Here is a 17518-nt window from a genome sequence, read left to right as displayed (position 1 = left end):
GTCAATTGTTACTTCTCCTTTTTCATTTCTAATTCTGTTGATCTGAGTCTTCTCCCTTTTTTTCTTGATGAGTCTGGCTAATGTTTTATCAATTTTGTTTATCTTCTCAAAGAAGTAGCTTTTAGTTTTATTGATCTTTGCTATTGTTTCCTTCATTTCTTTTTCATTTATTTCTGATCCGATCTTTATGATTTCTTTCTTTCTGCTAACTTTGGGATTTTTTTCTGTTTTTCTTTCTCTAATTGCTTTAGGTATAAAGTTAGGTTGTTTATTTGAGCTTTTTCTTGTTTCTTGAGGTAGGATTGTATTGCTATAAACTTCCTTCTTAGAACTGCTTTTGCTGCATCCCATAGGTTTGGGGTCGTCCTGCTTTCATTGTCATTTGTTTCTAGGTATTTTTTGATTTCCTCTTGATTTCTTCAGTGATCTCTTGGTTATTTAGTAACGTATTGTTTAGCCTCCATGTGTTTGTACTTTTTACAGATTTTTTTCCTGTAATTGATATCTAGTTTCATAGTGTTTTGGTCAGAAAAGATACTTGATATAATTTCAATTTTCTTATATTTACCAAGGCTTGATTTGTGACCCAAGATATGATCTATCCTGGAGAATACTCCATGAACACTTGAGAAGAATGTGTATTCTGTTATTTTTGAATGGAATGTCCTATATATATCAATTAAGTCCGACTTGTTTAATGTATCATTTAAAGCTTGTGTTTCCTTATTTATTTTCCTTTTGGTTGATCTGTCCATTGGTGAAAGTTGGGTGTTAAAATCTCCTACTATGATTGTGCTACTGTCGGTTTCTCCTTTTATGGCTGTTAGCATTTGCCTTATGTAAATGTACCTTATGAGGTGCTCCTATGTTGGGTACATAAATATTTACAATTGTTATATCTTCATCTTGGATTGATCCCTTGATCATTATGTAGTGTCCTTCTTTGTGTCTTATAATAGTCTTTATTTTAAAGTTTATTTTGTCTGATATGAGAATTGCTACTCCAGCTTTCTTTCGATTTCCATTTGCATGGAATATCTTTTTCCATTCCCACCCTCTCAGTCTGTATGTGTCCCTAGGTCTGAAGTGGGGCTCTTGTAGACAGCATATATATGGGTCTTGTTTTTGTATCCATTCAGCCAGTCTATGTCTTTTGGTTGGAGCATTTAATCCATTTACATTTAAGGTAGTTATCGATATGTATGTTCCTATTACCATTTTCTTAATTGTTTTGGGTTTGTTATTGTACGTCTTTTCCTTCTCTTGTGTTACCTGCCTAGAGAATTTCCTTTAGCATTTTTTATAAAGCTGGTTTGGTGGTGCTGAATTCTCTTAGCTTTTGCTTGTCTGTAAAGATTTTGATTTCTCCATCAAATCTGAATGAGATCCTTGCTGGGTAGAGTAATCTTGGCTGTAGGTTTTTCCCTTTCACCACTTTAATTATGTCCTGCCACTCCCTTCTGGCTTGCAGAGTTTCTGCTGAAACATCAGCTGGTAACCTTATGGGGATTCCCTTTGTGTTAATTTTTGTTTTTGCCTTGCTGATTTTAATATTTTTTCTTTGTATTTAATTTTCTTTAGTTTGATTAATATGTGTCTTGGCGTGTCTCTCCTTGGATTTATCTTGTATGGGAGTCTCTGTGCTTCCTGGACTTGATTGAGTATTCCCTTTCCCATATTAGGGAGTTTTCAACTATAATCTCTTCAAATATTTTCTCAGTCCCTTTCTTGTTCTCTTTTTCTTCTGGGACCCCTATAATTCGAATGTTGGTGCGTTTAATGTTGTCCCAGATGTCTCTGAAATTGTCCTCAATTCTTTTTCTTTTTCTTTATTCTGCTCTGTGGTAGTTATTTCCACTATTTTATCTTCCAGGTCACTTATCCGTTCTTCTGCTTCAGTTATTCTGCTATTGGTTCCTTCTAGAGAATTTTTAATTTCAATTATTTTGTTTTTTATCATTGTTTGTTTGCTCTTTAGTTCTTCTAGGTCTTTGTTAAACGTTTCTTGTGTTTTCTCCATTCTATTTCCATGATTTTGGATCATCTTCATCTTTACTATCATTACTCTGAATTCTTTTTCAGGCAGACTGCCTATTTCCTTGAAGGCCCTTTCTGTAATTCTTATACTTTCTGAGCTGGTAAACAAACTAAACATGGCCCCTTCTAACTTGGAGAAACTGACAACAGTGAGACACAAAACCTGGTCCAAGAATATGCACCCCAACACCCTACTGCAGACCCTTCACTTAATGTCGTCCTTATAGCTTTGAAGTTTTGTGAAAAGTGACACATGAGAGATTTTGTTATCACTTAGAACTGTGGGATGTGGTCTTTACTACAAAATGCTTGCTCTCAAATTCAGACTGTGTCTCTGCCTACCAGGTGTGTGTCTATGCATATGAAATCCAGAGAAAAGGACTCCAATAGAATAAATTGGGATGTTGTCCAAGAACTTGGAGTCATAGGACAATAGATCTTATACAACCTAATCTGACTTGATTTGGCATAGGTACAAATGTTTTTTTACCAAAAGTTTACATTCTCATGTAGTGCTGAGACTGTACAGATGTAGCTATGTATTGCTATTGTTTGCTTCAGGTCAAATTAACAGGAAAATCTTCACAAAACAGCAATTCCTTCCTCACAGAAAATGCTATATTTATCTTTTAAAATACATGATTCATAGAAGTGCATGAAAAAAACACCTAATGGCCCTTTGAAAAACTCATTGCATGATGTAAACGTCTGGCATGTTTCTTATCGTGGAGAAGGAATTACTGGTGTACACAGACTTGGTAAGTTTCTTTATATTTTTCCCTGAAACCTGTCTCCAGAGTCCACCATTGTGGACTCAGAAGGTAGAGAGTACTAAATATTGTTGAATTTAGATGAGATGGATTCAGTAAGGCAAAGTTAAATATCTCAAGTGTACATCCAACACCAGAAAGGGTCTTAGGTAAAGGAGATCTTGAAATGACTTTCAGATATGTCATGATTTCCATAGAAATGGTAGCCAATATGGGATGAGAGAGAAATGAGAAGTAATCTTAGGATCGTGCTGGCATCTGCTTTCCCTAGACCCCTCACAGGTGAAGTTGCTGAGGTCCCACATTTGCATAATCAGACACCACTGTCTGAGTGTACCCATTAGAACCCATACTCTATATACTACGGACTATGACCTGGGCTCTGGGCTCATGCCATCTGGACTTGAGTCTCTGCTCCACCAATTACTTTTAAGAATTTATGCAAGTTACTCAGTCCCCTCCTTAATTTACCAAACACTTGTCTAGCAATTACACTGAGCCCGGCACTATTTGAGGCTTTTTAGACTCAACCCAAAAAGGTGAGCACTGTTATCACTCCTAGGTTATAATTGAAGAAACTAGGTAACAGAAAAAGTAAGTTTCCCCAGCTAGAGAGTACAGGCCAGTAAGAGCCAGAAATCAGACCCAGGAAGTTTGGTTCCAGAGTCCATGTTCTTTACCACTACTCAACTGGCCAGGCTAAACTGTGGCAAATAATTTTGCTTCTTCATGGCTGTGGTGAGGTTTAATTAAGATAATCCACATAAAACATCATACAATAGCAGGCATAGATCCACAGTCAGTCTGTGGGTTCTGAAATTAGTCTGTTGCTATAAAGCTGGTATGTCTGGAAGGCTCTGAGTGTTCATGAGCTCTCCCCAGCAGCCCACCCTGCTGGCACGGTCTGCATACCTGGACTTCTGCTGTAGTTTTCCTGTTTGACATTCCTGTTTGTAATGTGACTGTGGCCCAAATCTGACCCCCAGATCGTTTGGCTGGTGTCCTCACTAATTTTGCTCCAGGAATCATGTGTGCCTGGTCACAGCTCTTACGTTTCACGTACTGCTACACTTTACTTTCCCTTATTGATTTGCTCCTGCATGTCCTTGGGCAGGTTTATATCATTCCAGGTGTAACTATGTAAGAAGGTTTTTGGTGACCTGAAGTAGCATGATAAATTAGAACAGGAATAAACTCGAGGGGCTCAGACCTGGGTTTAAATCTCAGCCTCAGCAGCATGTTCTTGAGAAGTCAGTTATCTGCTGAGTGCCTTAGTTCTCACTGGTAAAATAGGGTTACGAATTTTTACTGTTAGGGTGATTGTTAGAATTAAACATGATATAATATGTGAATATATCTAGCACCATGTTTAGGCTAAAGTAGATGCTCAATAAACTTACTTTCTCTCAGCTTCCAAAAGTAAAGGGGAGCTCCATATGTCTAGAAAATTAACACAAGTTAACTTTTGCATCAGACCACACACAAGCTCAGGTTCTCACACTGCTGTAGACTGAGATTATCGAGCTTCAGTTTGCATTGCTGGGACTTACCAAAGCTGATGGGATCACTCATGGCTTCATCAGTGTTGAGTACTTGCAACTCAAATAAGCAGCATGATATCATTTAGAAACAGTCACACTCCATACACTTTTGTTTATTTATCTGTGTATGTGTTCTAAAAATGTATACTTTTACATGCTATGGTTTGTCTTGTTTTGATAGGATGCATGATTGTTTGTGCTTGGGAACCCTAAGAACCAAATTATTTTTTTTAAATGTCCATAGTAATCAAAACATAACCTAAGTACCAGAGAACACAATCATGGGTTTCACCAGGGCTGAAGACGTAGTGAGTGTAATGGAACAGTAGAGTTTTCCTGTAATGCCTGAGAAAAAGCCTGATGACCCCTCACTGCTGGGGGGAACAAGTAAATGCTGTCATACAAAACCAACACTCCCTGCAAAACAGAACATGAACCTTTGAGCTTTACATGTTGCCATTAATCTGAAAATAGCTGCTAATACTAATTTACACTCATTTTTGTAATATTTAAAGAAAGTGGAGGGACGCAATCTAATCACAGAGACTGGAGACTGGCACAGTTCCACATGCAATTAGTTTAACAAATGTGTCTGATTATTCTTTTATATACTTCATTTCTTGAACAAGATATTTTTTAATTATATAGAAACAGATAAGCATGCTTTTCTGAAATGGGCCTTGCATGAACTGAGAAAGAAAAATGATCAGCTGGATTTAACTTGAATTGTAAATAATTTCTCAAGTCGATCCACATGCTTGGCTTAATCAAGATTATGAGTTCCTGGTTCAAGCACCTGAAAACTGAGGTGAATGTCCGGATCTTGGTCAAATTGGGATCCTTTGAATGGGGATTTGTAAAATCTTTGTTATAGTTACTGCATTTTCAGGATGATATTGCAACTACAGATGTGTTATAAAATCTAAGTTTTCTCTCCATTTTCTTACCAACCTGAGACATGCACATCAGGTTCAATTCTCAAGTCTTAAGTAAAAATGTCTTGTATGTTTGTCACAAAGTAAACACATTTCCTGCAGAGACCTTTGTCCTCAGTCTCTGTATGTCAAAGATGGAGACAGGGTGACCAAGGAAAGCCAATGAAGAAGCAGTGTGGGTCAGGTGCCAGCTCATGTTTAATATACACTCAAATATATTAGTACTAATCTATTTTAGATTACTAATCAGAAAGTATCTTCAGTGGGGATATTACAACTCTCTGCATCCTTTGCTACAATTTAACCTCATCTTTAAATGCTGCTAACTAGATAGAGGTCAGGTGTGAATTAAAGGAAAGACCAGGGCCCAGATGGGAGCTGAGCTTCTCCTGACAATTCTGCTCTTGTTGTGGATGGTTCTCCTGCCGAAATGTTTTCTCTATCTATAGCTATCATAAAGAAAAAAAAAAGATGAATTACAGCGTGTTTCTCAAAGGCTCTGCCAGTATTAGAATACGTTCTTAGAGTTAAATATTGGAATAGATTCAGACATAATTTATACCTTATCCACAGAACTCCACATGCCTCTTCATGTGTGGAGTAAAGGGTTTGAGAGAAAAGTTTTTAGTGATGGGGAGGGAGTCACACACGTACACACACACACACACATAAACACACGTACACGCATGGACATGCCTACAGGTATAAAGATACAAAATGTTTGTTTCTCTGCAAAACGCTTGGAACAGTTTAAGTCCCTAGAGTTAAGATCTTTTCCCTTAAGAAGTTTAGTATTTCATTATTTTCTATGTGTGAAATACAGTTCCACTTTCTCCCTAAGTCCTAAATCGCTTTCTGATGTTTAATGAAAAGAATAGTCAAGCAACATCAAATTAACCCCACATCTCTAAACTGTCCAGAGAGATGGAGGACCTCCTCTTCAGGTGTCCCACAACACCAGAGTATACTTGAGATACTGAGTGGGAACGGAAGAACAGTCTGAACAAAAGGAATGGCATGTTTAAAATTGGAGTCAAGGATTGTAAAGTAGTTCAGAAGAGTACACTTTAAGGGAAGGAGGGATGGTAAAGTTAGACAAATGGTAAAGGTCAGGATGGATTTTGTAAGCTTTGTGAAACAGTTTGGAAAGCAGTGATATGCCTCATTAACTGAAAAGAGAAAAATGTCAAGGACATTTGTACTGAGATTTAGCTTGCTAAGAGTTGTGTGGTCACTGATGCATTCCAGTCGGGGCTGCTCACATTGTGGTCAGGTTGTCATATGTTAAGAGACACACATGGCACAGATAAGTGAAGCTCTGTGTACTCCAGAGCAGCTCTGTTCAGTACAGATTTCTGTACCTTTTAGACACAGTACCTGATAATAAATTCTAGCAGTTCACATATCCATTGAGAACTTGAAATGAGGCTAGTGCAATGAGGTTGGTAATTTCAATGAAGGAAAAATAGATAGGCTTGTTGGGGATCAAATGCTAGGAAATATGGGCATAATTACAAAACCCATTCTGCATATCCAGAGTAATATTAAGAACATGGCCAATTTTGGTGACTGTAGGACAAGCCAAATCTAGAGAGTGAATGAGTCACAGTCAAGAGGGAGATTCCTGCAGAATCTGGCAAAAGTTAAGGAGCACAGCAGGCGTGTAGGAAAGTCACAAACATTCTTCTAGACCTGATTCATCGAAGAATTGTTTTAGAAACACAAGATGTGGTCCCCACAGGTTGACCTTCATCAATCTTAAAGGAGAACAGATGGAAGTAAACGTCCTATTGCCTATGAAGCGATCAACCAAGAAGAAAACAAGTGAAGAAGATACCTTGAGGGTCTTTCTTTTTGTGCATCTAGAACAGTTGGCTGTACACTGGTAAATATTTCCCACTCCAAAATGGACACCATTTATAAATGAATATTAGTCCAGAACTCTGAGGAGTTTCTTTTAAATAAATACTGGCCTCTCTACCTGCAGAACTCAAGTCTAAAATAATTCAGGCAACTGATCAAGAAGAATTAAGACAGGCCTGTAGGACTAATTCCTTCACCTCACTGAGTCATAAATTCCTCATAAGTAAACTGAGGGAGTGGGTTTGTCCATATTTCAGGGAGAAAAAGGGGCACGCTCCATTGGCAAACTACTACTTTCAGACAAAACCAGACTAAAAACATAAACGAAAGCCAAACATACAAGAAGTACATTTTAGAGTGAGATTCTGTTCCACACAGAGCTAAACTGATGTAGATTTCATAATTATGCCTCACCTTTCAGACATAATATCTGATAATAAATTCTAGCATTTCATATTGTTCTTTAAATTTATTCTTTTCTTTTAAAAATGCAGTATTAATCATTTTAATTTCAATGTGTCCAATAAAATCTAAATGTTAACCATTCATTATATGTTTAATTATTTTCACCTTTGTCTTAATTGTATTCTTACCCTGACATTTTAATCAGTAGTTTATGCATGTTTATATTTTCATTTCTACTTTTAAATAAGAGAAAATGGCAACAAAAGATTCAAATAATTTTTCATTACCATTGCTCAAGACAAATTTAGAGATACTGTAGCACCTATAGGAAGAGATGGTAAGAAATAAATGTTTGCTAGCTGATTACTAATCTCCAAATTTGGTATAGGAAAGGTCATGTAAGGATGTCAGTGCATTCTTCACAAAAACACATATGTATTTAAAGGCAAATGTATCAAAGCCAAGAGTAACCTTTTCTGTTCTCTGTACTTCAGTATCATTTGCATTTAGTTAGAGTTCTAGGACATTCATAGGTGATAGGGAGACATGCCAGTGTACCTTCAGCAGGGAAATGTATAGGTTAGAAAAGGTGGAGATTGATTGAGCAGCACTAATAAAGAAAAGGGAAGGAATACCAATATTTACTGAGCTCCACCTAGGTACTTAATTATGCACTTAATTATCTCACTTACTCTTCACAACAGCTCCTTATATCATTGCACATATATTTCTTGAACACCTGCAATGTGGCAGGCACTGTGCTTGGTAGAGACAAGGCTGAACAAGAACAAGCCAGTCTCTGCCCTTGTGAAACTCACATTGTAGTACAGAAAACAAGGAAGTAAACAGACAAACAAAAACAAATGACAAATTAGGACGGGCACACCATGAAGGTAGCAAATGAGCAGAAGTAACAAATAATAAGAGGAAACAACAGATAGTAAGATCAAGAAAGACTGCTTTAAGAAAGGATTTAATTGCTAATCAAAGGAAGAAATAGAGCTGTCCAGATAGGAAATAGCAAAAAGAGTGGGGTAGCATGTGCAAAGGCCCTGGCATAAGAAAGATTCTTATGCCTACTGAGTTGGAGGCAAAAGCAGAAATGGAAAAATCCTTAGGAGGCTATTGGTGGTGATCTAGCTGAGAGATGAGTTTCTCCTGAATTAGGAGTATTAAAGATGAAAAGAAGTGGACAGTATTAAGATGTATTCTGGAGGCAGAGATAGATTTTGTGGTAGTACTTGCCACATTTATTTATTAATATCCCCCACATAACAGATGATAAATAGCCTAAAAGAATAGGAGATTAACTAAACTCTTATAGTAACTTCAGGATGGGGTTATGAACCCTGCTTTCTTTAAAGCCCTTTCCACTACATCACACTTCTTTGCTTTATTAATTCAAGGTCAATGTAAGTTTTATAGAGTCCTAAAAGTAGAAGCATTTGCCAGTCAAATGATTTTGAATTAGAATATTCTTTAATTACCTGGACAGTTCACAGATTTTCAGTTCTCAAATCCAAAACTTCATTTCATCTGAAAGGGGCACCACATTCTAGGAACACTCCAATATATTTTTTTTCTGTACAAAATGTCAAAATACTCTTGCATTTCTTCCAAGGATGTGCTGAGTTATCCCCATACATGTGGAAAATTTTCTATAGACTAAAGCAGCAATCTGTAGCAATTCTGAACCATATGCTGTTCTTACCATAAGTCTTAATTGGGTAATTTGAGTGACCAAACTGTTTTTCCAGCTTTGCTAAAAATATGCCTGTCTCTGCCCATATGTAAAATGACTGGTTGCTGATAATCTCTCACCTCGACAAGTAAATCAACACGTGAATAAGGCTTGAAATAAGCAGGTTTGGGTTCAAAAGCTAAGCTGGAAAGGACCTTGCTCTTCATAAACTCAGTACTTCTGCAGTTTTGTTTTTTATTATTATTCTATCTTTACTGTTCAGATTCTGCTCACCAGTACTTCCATTTCTTCTTTTTCTCTGTGCATGATAGGCTTGTACTTCCTCATCCTCTTGGGTTGGTATGATGTAGTCCTTGCTCTGGAAGTAGCTAGGAGCTGCTATACAGTTCTCCCCTCCCCCACTGCAGGGTCTAGTGATGTTCAGAGCCTTTGTTAGACCGAGTCCCTGATGAGGATGACCTGCAGAGAGTCTCCCCAACTAACCCTCAACAGACATGTTGTATGAGGGCAAAAGAACTTTGCTGTTTTAAGACACTAAGATTTAGAGGTGTATTGTTGTTGCTGCTGCTGCGTAACCTCATCTCTTTGACTGCTATAGATTTCCTCACATTCTTGACATGAAGGAAAATACAAATTTCCAAATTAGAGAAGCATGACAGACAGTACAGTTGGCAGAAAATGAGGAGGTTTGGATTGAAACGGACCTGGTTTTAATCCAGTCTCTGTACCTTACTTGCTCTTTGAGCCTTCTTTTTCTCAGCTGTAAAAAAGAGATAATAGCATAGTTGTGCTATGACAATTTAATATGTCAAGTGCCTAGCAGGATGCCAAACCATAGATGATGTTCAATGAAAATAGCTATTTTGGGGAGGAGTAATGGTAAATAGACTAATGTTCTAGAAGGATATATCCATGTAGGCAGGACTGAATCTGAAGAGACTGCAGAAATGGCGGGGAAATTGCCATCTATCCCCTCGCTTCCCCTTTCTTCTCCCCCTGCAAGCTTCTTCCTAGTCATGAGCATGCCCTTCTCTCCCTCTGTGTACCCTGATGCTTTCTTTGCCCTCTTCCAACTCTGCTGTTACAAACTGCTCCCAGGAAGGTATGTATCACTCATTAAATCATTCATTAAAATAGTTGCATTTTGGGCTTCCCTGGTGGCGCAGTGGTTAAGAGTCCGCCTGCCGATGCAGGGGACACGGGTTCGTGCCCCGGTCCGGGAAGATCCCACATGCCGCGGAGCGGCTGGGCCCGTGAGCCATGGCTGCTGAGCCTGCGCGTCCAGAGCCTGCGCTCCGCAACGGAGAGGCCACAACCGTGAGAGGCCCTCGTACCGCAAAAAAAAAAAAAAAAAGCTGCATTTTAACAGTTAAAAACTTGAGTTAATAAACTAAAGCTCCAACATGGTATTCATCTCATGGTATTCAGGTGAAAAGCAGTGGGGTGTACCTTTCACCCAAACCCAGGATGGCAAAGAGGATTCCCCAAACTTGTTAAATCCACTAAGCCAGGTAGGTGTCCTGGGTAGTCTTTAGAGAAGACTTTGATAAGGCTTCCATTTATGAGTCTGTCTAGAAGCTGCTGGGAAAAGTACCATGATAGTTTGGCAGGGTCTTCTATGGGCTCAGGAGTAGGGACTGGCAGGACTAATACTGTGTGTTTGCATGACTTGAAAATTTAGAGTGCCTTTACGTACTACCTCCACATTAAGCCTCATTGCGGATGATAGAACTAAAGCTTAAAGCTTTTAAATCATTTACCAAATTCACATAGATGGGAAGCAGAGGAGTATATATCCAAAACCAGTACCTCTGATTTCAATTCTAACACACTTTCTCCTTTTTACTATTACAGTTGTTTTTTTTTTTCTGTCCCTGGAGGAGCAAATTTGATAATGTCTCTTGACTTTAAGAGCACATGCTATTATAAAATGAAGATATTTATTTTTAGTCATATATTTGGGAATGTGAAATTATGCTTTCTACATTTATAAAGTAACTGAAAGAAGATACATTAGGGATAAAAAAAAACTATAAACATGCTCTTGAAAATAAAATTAAAGTGAGGTATCCTGTATAGCAATTTGTTCTGGCTGAGATTTGAAATGAGGAAGGATGCAAAATTTTTAAGTCCTATCATTTCTTTAAGAAACTATAGGGACTTCCCTGGTGGAGCAGTGGTTAAAAATCGTCTGCCAATGCAGGGGACATGGGTTCGATCCCTGGTCAGGGAAGATCCCACATGCCGTGCAGCAGCCAAGCCTGCGCACCACAACTACTGAGCCTGCACTCTAGAGTCCGTGCTCCGCAACAAGAGAGGCCACCGCAGTGAGAAGCCCACGCACCATAATGAAGAGTAGCCCCCACTCACCACAACTAGAGAAAGCCCGTGTACAGCAACAAAGACCCAATGCAGCCAAAAATAAATAAATAAAATCAATAAATTTATATTAAAAAAGAAACTATAATTATTTTCTTGTGGCTAATATAATTTCTAATATTCTTAATATTCTATCTCTTCCCAATCAATTTTAAACACTGGAAACATCTTGAAAGATACAATGAAAATACAAGATTTGTAGCCAGGCAAGCCTGGGTTTGAACACTGGTTTGATCATCTAATATGTTGGGAAAGAAAGGTAATTAAATCCTAATTTACAGATGGGCCTCAAGTTTTTCATCTTTAAAATGGAAGTTTACATTAACATTCTCATAGGATAGTAGTGAGTATTGTATGAGATAGTGAATAGAAAGCATTTATATACTGTAAATTTTAGAAAATGTTACTTCTCTTTTCCCTTTGCATCATATAGATTCACATTGTTCTCTGATTCCTATTCCCAAGTAACACACAGTCGAGATTTTATTAACTTAATAAATGTAGGAAGAAAAGAAGGGAGGGAGGTAATGAAAGAAAAATCCCTATTAAGAAAAACAATTCAAAAATAGAGTAGAGATACTTTCCCTTCTCTGAATGATCTGATATTGTTCTATCAGAGGAGATTGGAAGGCCCTGGAGTTATCCTGCCCTTAACCTCTTTCCCCAGTAGAGACATAAGAGGTATAAAACCTCTTTATAACATTTCTGACAATATCACTAGAAACTGGTCATTTGTTCCAAAAGCGGAACCTCCTCCTTGAAAGACTTTTAGCCCTGTTTGATTTTGTCATTTATTAATGGATGAAATTTTCTCAGAAATATAGTTTAGGGCTGCTAATCTCATCACTGTACACAATTATACATTTGTCTTTCAGACAACTGACCAGATACCTAACGTAAACCTATGAGACAGAGGAACCTCCCAGTACCCAGTCTAGTACTGGTCTTAGCTGAAATTTTGCTGTTTATGCCACCTCAGGTAGCTATTTCCATCTTCACATAATAGGAGAACCTCTATGGGTTTGGGCAGTTATCTCCACCATAAAGAAGGCTTAGTTTCTCATACAGTTTCAGAGTCTGAAATGTGAAATTGTTAAGTACGTGGTGAGTGTTGTCAAATGGATCATATCAATGTATTCCATTTCCGACAATCATTGGTATATAGACGGATAACCTAGGTAATTATAGGCATTTACAATTAGGTTTTACTGGGGAACCACTTCAAGAAAATGATTTGTTCAGCTGTGTACTAGATTAGTAACACAGTCGGGTGTTGGCAAAATCTTCCACTGTGACTGCGAAAACACAGCAAGAAGTGTTGATACAAAAAAAGAACTTTAGAAATATGCTGAAAGTTTCATTATTTTTCCAAAAACTATTGCATCATTTCCCAGAAACATAAGTCCACATCTTTTCAACCACTATTTTTCTTTTTTTAAAACTATTTGGGACGTACATAAATACAGCGATGAAATGAAAAAGTACAGCCAATGGAATTTTACTGGCACAACCTGTAAATCAGGATTAGATTAACACTGAACAATGTTCTGTGTGATCATGAATAGCTTTTAGACACCTCCAGAGCACCTACATGACCTGGTGTCAACAGTCAGACCTACACATCAAAGAGACTAAGACAGGCACTTGACCCTCTACCCAAGATGAGACTTCAATTAGCAGATAAAACAGAGGTACCACTGCTTGTGATGCTCCTTTGAAGGTTGATCTGTGCACAGGCATGAAATCATAAATAAAAATCTCCAAATAAACAAGCTGACTCAAGAAGGCAGTAGCTGGACCACCGTTACCCTCTGGGCTCAGTAATAATATCATATACCTGTTTGAATGCCCACTTGTTCAAATGACTTTGTAAATCCTTAATTATCCTCTTTTAAATGAGTAGCATTTGGTTTCCCTTCAAACTTCAACCTCTAGATAAGTATATTGCTCTGATTTGGAACTTACCAGAGTAAAAATGTAACTATTCAAAGCAGCGAAATCAATCTGAGTTGATAACATAAGTGCAGGAATTCTTACAAGCTCCCACTCTTCCCAACATAAATAGAGCAATTTGACTTTCATCTAATTTGTTCATTTAAAACCTGGTACAAACACAAATATCTTTCCCACCACTTGTTTTGTGAGCTTTCTACTGTTTTTTTTAAATTTATAGGAAAAACTTCCAGATATTTCAGTGTCAGAAATATGATCACTTTTGAATTGTCTTTCCTAATTGGAGCCAGGGCTGGCATGTGTCATTGAGATATTTATTCCTAACCCATTAAATCCCCAAAGCAGCATCATTTAGGTCTTGTGATCTTGGAGTTTAGATTTGGCTTCCTCCCTGAATCAAGCAACCATTCTGTTACGGTTAAATTGTTCCCCTGTCCCAATCAAATCCATATGTTGAAGTCCTAACCCCTAGCACCTCACAATGTGACCTTATTTGAAAATGGGGTCATTGCAGATGCAATTAGTTAAGGTGAGGTCCTGCTAGAGTAGAACGGGCCCCTAATCCAATGTGACTGGTGTTCTTATAAAAAAAGAGAAATTTGGACATGAGACACACACACAAGGAGAACGCTACGTGGGGCGATGGGTCTACAAGCCAAGGGATTCAAAGATTGCCAGCAAACCAGCAGCAACTAGGAGAGTAGCATGGAACAGAATCTCGCTCACAGTCCATGGAGGGAACCAACACTGCCAACTCCTTGATCTTGGGCTTCCAGCCTCCAGAACTGTGAGAAATAAATCCTGTTATTTAAGCCTTCCAGTCTGTGGTACTTTGTTATGGCAACCCTAGCAAACTAATACACCTTTTTCACTGCTGCGGCAGCAAATAGTCTCCTTGGCTGATTAGCGATCCCCTTTTTATCTCTGTTCCTATACATTAAATGAGAATATTTTGCACATTAGTGGTGCTCCCAGCTAGCCTTCAAAATGATGGACATGTTTTAAAAAAAAGGACAACGTCTTTCAGCATTGCCTTGGCCTTCCATAAGGTGAAAAATGATGAGACTTAGAAGAGAGAAGAAGACAGTTTGTTATCTGCTTACACCTTCCTCCAAAAAAAATATCGTAGCCCCTGTCTGGGTACATACTAACATTGAAAAGCATTTTGATAGAAGTGTGAGCCTCAGTCATACATAGTAAGAGCCAAATGGGCATTCAGCCAGTGTTCTTAAGGGCGGAGCTAAGCAACAGGAGGATTTCAAGTAGGAAAATAAATAACGAAGTATATTTGTAATCAGGAAAGAGAGAGGAGCACTACTCTGATCATTTGGGAAACCAAGGAAGCCACAAAATCAAACTACTCGTTAGAAAATAGAAAAGGAGGACTGATGTCAAGGGAAAAGCAGCAGTCAGCACCTGGATTGAAGTCATGACTTTCCTAGTCCTAGGAGAATCTGGATCAAGTGAGTTTCCTAAACTGCAGCTACACTCCCAACTTCCAGCTCTCTGGACCACATTTGACATAGGGAGTTCTCACATTTTAGTGTGTGTGAGAATCACTCGGAGGGTTTCTAAAACACAGATTGCTGGGCTCCAGCCCTGGGGTTTCTGATTCAGTAGGTCAGATGGGGCCAAATAATTTGCATTTCTAATAAATTCCCAGGTGATGCTAATGCACTGGTCTAGCGATGTACTTTGAGAACCAGTGGATTACATCAATGTTGTCGCATCTGCTTGTTGAGAAGAATCACCTAGGAGAATCTTATTTTAAAAATACAGAATCCTAGTCCCATGCCAAACTTTCTGACTCATAACCTCTAGGGAAGGGACCAATCTATTTTAATAAACTTTGAGTGATTAGTATGATTAGGCAAGTTTGAGAAACACCGCACCAAGTCTTCATGAATTCCCTTTTTGCATCTGTCATTTTCCCACGTGGTACCAACGGGTGGGTTTTGCAATATGGCAATAGTTGTACGAGAAGTTAAGAATAGCACAATCACTGAGTTCTGTAACCCTAATCTATTGATACTGCCTATAGGCCAACCATAGAACTGCACTTCTCTTCACACACAGATGCCCTGGGAGAAGTCTTTCTTAATACCAACTGGCCCTGGTACTGTGATGTAGTCCAGAGCCCACACTGAAATAGGACCAGGTGATGTAGCGTTTTCTGGCAACTCTAATACTTCTCTTTTGCTCCTTATTATCCCATAACCGTGTCTTGCTTCCAATATTAATGGGGTCTCTAGCCTCAGGTTGTTTCCTCTTTAACTTCACAAGTACTTAGTGTGAGTTATACTCTAGGATTTTTATTTCAAAACCACTTTCTCTTTTTTGGGGGCAGGAATATTCTTGCTGGCACCTGCAGAGGAAATCTCACTGGTTCGGCAGCTGGATGATGGTAATTCAAGTTAAATGTTTAAAGGGTGGTTGGGGATTTGCAAAGAGCTTGTAGTAAAATTGATTGGGGCCCAACTATGCCTATGTGCTGCTTTGGTACACATATAATTCCTCAGATCCAAATTCCAGCCACTTACTCAAAAGTGAGGCAGCCTGTAAATGGCTTTCTTTGGACCATCATTTACCTCTGGGGATTTAAAGTGGTCTTAAGAATAGTGGCCTCAAACATATCATATCTAATCTTTTCAGCAACCCTCAAATGTGTTTGTTACTCTTTTACAAACAAGGAAACTGAGGCTAAATGAGATTAAATATAGAATCTTCAAGGTCACATGACTAGCTAGTGTCAGTCAGGATTCAAGGCTAACTGTCCAACTTCAAAGCCTGAGCTGTCTCTGCAAGACTACAGTATTCTGCCTTTGAAGAAATTCGAGATCAAGTTGGAGAGCAATATTTCAATTTGTTATTTTTTTCTAGAGTTTCTAAGATTGCATCTAAACTGCAGTCAAGTGAGATAAGGTTGTGGCACTCTTTCTCAGTTTTCTCAGTTACTTCCACAGAATCTCTGCTAACTTCAAGTGTAAATACAAACCTAGTTCTGTGACTGGAAAGTCAACAATTGGATGGTTATTCAGAAAGGGTGGCCAATTACCTGCTTTAAGTAACATAAAGACAGTTTGGACTTTGAATTATCTTGAACTTTTCCCTTTGCTCAGTCTCACTGCTGATTGTTTCACATCTTCTTTCTGTTCTTTCTTTCACCAGCAAAGACTTATTGAATACCAGTTCCATGCCATACACCAGACTCGGGGATGAGAAACATATCCCTGCCTTGGCTATCAGAGAAGATGGGCAAATACACCAACAAATTACAACACAAATGGACGTTTTATCAAGAAGAAAGTTTCCTGATAGAAGCGGTACTTGAGTTGAAACTTATGAAAGATGAGTTAGGATTAATTATGTACAGAAGAGGAGAAGGGAGTATCCAGCCAAGAAGGAACATTATGAGGAAAGTACAAAAGGGTTGGAGAGCAGTTTGGCATTGCTGGAAAACAAGGTGGATGTGGAAGAGGAGACCAGAGGCTCAGCAGGGACTAGATTGTAGAAAGCCACATAGACTAAGTTAAGTTGTTTGAACTTTATCCCTAAGGCTATAGGAAAAGATTAAAGATGTTGTGAAGGAAAATAGCATAAACAGATTTTCATTTTATTAACAAAATATTACTCTGACAGCAGATGTGGAGGATGATTAAAGGGCCCAAGACCAGAATCAGGACATGGGTTACTGGGGTAATTCAGATGGGAAATGATGGAGGCATAGATTTAAAACATGGCAGTGATGATGAAGAGAACTGAGAAATACTGGTAGGATTAACAGAACTTAAAGGAAGGTTAGATATATAGAAAGAAGATTAACTCAATCTTTAATTTTTTTCCAAAGTCTTATTAAAAAATATTACTATGTTTCCCTATTCCCTCCAAATTCTCTTAGTATGACATTTACTTAGTTTTGCTTGAATATCTATT

General features: G+C 38.2%; 1 protein-coding gene and 1 long non-coding RNA gene across 2 annotated transcripts in view; one reads left to right on the top strand and one right to left on the bottom strand.

Moving 5' to 3' along the window:
• The window catches only part of LOC136791997 (uncharacterized), a 136763-nt gene extending 119876 nt beyond the window's left edge, over nt 1-16887 (top strand). Inside the window, exons 3-4 of the long non-coding RNA XR_010835020.1 lie at nt 15933-15989; nt 16754-16887. This is a non-coding gene — a long non-coding RNA (uncharacterized lncRNA). The remainder of the gene's footprint in view (nt 1-15932; nt 15990-16753) is intronic.
• The window catches only part of PTGER3 (prostaglandin E receptor 3), a 197622-nt gene that overhangs the window by 96398 nt on the left and 83706 nt on the right, over nt 1-17518 (bottom strand). The gene's annotated exons all lie outside the window — the stretch shown is intronic.

Source organism: Kogia breviceps, chromosome 1 (genome assembly GCF_026419965.1).
Source record: "Kogia breviceps isolate mKogBre1 chromosome 1, mKogBre1 haplotype 1, whole genome shotgun sequence".
NCBI lineage: Eukaryota > Metazoa > Chordata > Mammalia > Artiodactyla > Physeteridae > Kogia > Kogia breviceps.
Note: the sequence above shows the minus strand (reverse complement) of the source record. Positions and strands in the feature narration are given on the sequence as shown.